Here is a 3,135-nt window from a genome sequence, read left to right as displayed (position 1 = left end):
GTTTCCTTCCATTGGGTTATATAAAGGAGAGCTGAACAGAGCTGCTGCCATACCCACAGCGAGCAGTTTAGTATCTGCAATTCTTCAGTAATTTTTTTTGAAGACCTCAAAAGGCTGCACACACGCACAATGATTCATTGTTTAATATCATCCAAATCTTAAGAACACCGATAAAGTTTTAAGAGCTTGTCTATTTGCAAGGCATGTAGAAATGATGATTCTATATTTATCTCAATATATAATTAACAATAATTTATAAGTAATGGGTATCATGTTCTGAAGACAAATCACTGGCCTTTCTTTTCTTTCTTTTTTTCTTGTATAAGTAGTGGCTGAGGGTTGGGGTTCTGCACAGTGATTTCCATGACACCCAATTTGGCATCTTATACTGTCACAATGAGCTCATGATTTCAGGTGAGGAATAAGCAGGAGCACATGAACCCTCAAGCAAAAAAGATGAAATTTTCATCCGAATGTCCTAAAGAATAAAAATGATGGAGATAAAAACAGAAAATATATGACATGGACAAAGTTGTTTCTAACTAGAACATTTTTCAAAGTTTTCTAGGGGCATCAATTGCTCTCTGAGCAAATCATTTAGTACAGAGCTCTAGTGAGAGCATTAGCAAACGATCCCCTCTGCCTGCAATTAGATTAGTCATGCACTTGTAGGCCAGAATTTATGGTGATTGGTATTCCAGGAGAACGGTTGCACAGTGCTTTACAGAAAGGAAATAAAGAAAACCACTAAAGTGCACACCAAAGAGTGCAGACCTTTATCTTTTAAAAATTGCTCTTATTTCTAAAAAGCTTATTTCATAAAACAAAGAAAGATATAGACACTGCAATATAAATATTCCCAACCCCCAAACAGATTCTTTGTTACTATTGCTCTCATGAACATCATGAGCCTTCATGCCATATATACTCAGGAACTCACTTTCTTGATCATCTAGTTTCTAAACTCTGGGAAGGGAGAACGGATACACCTTTCTATCTTCCAGGCACATGCACATTATTCTCATCATCATCTTCATCTATATGATCATGATCATTCGCATACAGTTGTCCTTCGCAAGTAACGGTCAGTATTTTAAAGATTCATTTAGGGTTTGCATCAGGAAAGGCGCTGCGTGTGTTTGGAAAGTAAAACGTGAGGAAGGTCACAAGTTGTTCATCCCAGTGAATTGTGGGGGATGTGGGCCCAATTCTGCACAACACGGCTCTGTTCCAGCTGTTTGCACTGGACTGAATGGATTAGCAAAGTCTGTGTGCAGGCGTGGTCCCGGCCCTGGCTGCTAATTCTGGATCCCAGTGGATGGCAAGGCCATAGACACGCACTCATCGTGCTGACTGATGTGACCAAATGGGATTATCTTGAGGATTTGGAGAGTTGTTCTGCCACCCAAAATGTGGGGATAGAATTTCATCTTTTCACATCTATTTTTCTAAGTTGCTTTCTTTTCTTAAAACACTAAACATACCAAACATACCTCGATCTTTTTAAACAAGTGATTAAACCTCAGCTTGACATGCACAAAGAAAGCCAGCCAAATTGTCCAAATTTATCATGGAGGCCACTTGGCTGGGAAATTGGAATCTCATTAGCTAGGTGGCTCTTTCTAGGTGTCAGGGACCTTGAACACTAGAGGTCTGTCAGTTTAATGCCACAGCTACAACAATGGGCATACATGCAAAGCTCGGAAATGACTCAGAGAGATCATCTCAGTATTTCATATGGGAGAGTGGTTATAATGAGAAGTATTATATATGAGAAGGAAAGTATTTTTATGGCAAATTTAAAACTGATATCAATTAGGGACTGACAAAATAATATGTTTTGCTGTTAACATTTTTTTTTTCTCAAATTGTTTAAAAACTCTGATGGAGCAGAGTTTCAAATGATTATTATTGCTATTAATTATAGATACATCCATTTGCTTAAGTAGATATTTAAAGCAAGATTGTTGATTATAATATTAAAAATATTTATACTCTTTATTAAAAACTATTTCCTTTACATTTGGCAGCTATTAAAGGTCATGATTTGTTCATGTTTAGGAGATATAGTTGACATGAGAAATCTGTAGGGATTTCAGGCAAATTTTGGTGAACAGGTCCCAAATTGTTATATTTTGAATATTGCCTTAAACCATTGGGTGACTGGGAAATACTTATATAAATAGGAGCATTGATAGAACAGGCACTGTTATGTTTTAGGTACTGTACAAAGAGATTTGAATCTTGCTTCTTAAGTGTGGTCCATGGGTCAAGTGCATCAGCATCACCTGTGAGATCGTTAGAGAGGCAGCATCTCTGGGGGCCCCACCCCAAGAACTACAGCATCAGACTCTGAATACGACAACCTCTCTTTGTGTAGTCACACATCCCAGTGCAAGAAGCACTGCTTTCGCACTTCATTTCTAATTCCTCACCGCAGCCCTGCAATTTCAGAAAAGTTAAGTCAATGTGCAGGGTCACAAAACTAATAAGAATTGAAGTTTTTACTCAGATTTGGCCATGTTTCCATATACCGTTACACCCTTCACTTGTTGAAAAATTAGCCCTTCTTAATTGTCCAGCTCAGATTCCACCACCTCAATATCTTTCCTGATGGTTCCCGTTGCTCTTTCTTGTTGCAATATCTCACAGTACTTTGATTTTTTTCTGTTTTTTCCATATTAACACAGTCTTGTCTTAGATGATAAGGGCTATATCATCTCCATATAATGGCTATATAATATCCATAAGGATAAACACTATCTTTTTTTGGCTTCCATGGTCTATTGCACTTGGCATAGCAATTGCCATATAGTATGTGCTTGACAGATGAATAAATTAACCATCGAATTGAATAAATTGAATAAATTAACCATTGCCTCTACCCTTTAAATAAAGCCATTCTGTAGTTCATTAGGACAAGTAAATTCAGTTTAGTATATTAACAACTGCTAATTGCTTCAAAGTTATTACTACTTGGCTCACATTAATATTAATAATGGTAATTCCTACCATGTGTACGAGATTTTATAACTTACAAAGTACTTTAACACGTATGACACCATTTATTCCTCACTACAATGTGGGGGCATAAACATTCTCTTATGCCTGTTTTACAGATCTAGAAATTCATGC

Source organism: Mustela nigripes, chromosome 15 (assembly GCF_022355385.1).
Source record: "Mustela nigripes isolate SB6536 chromosome 15, MUSNIG.SB6536, whole genome shotgun sequence".
Lineage (NCBI taxonomy): Eukaryota > Metazoa > Chordata > Mammalia > Carnivora > Mustelidae > Mustela > Mustela nigripes.
The sequence above is the reverse complement of the archived record's forward strand: the minus strand, read 5'-3'. Positions refer to the sequence as shown.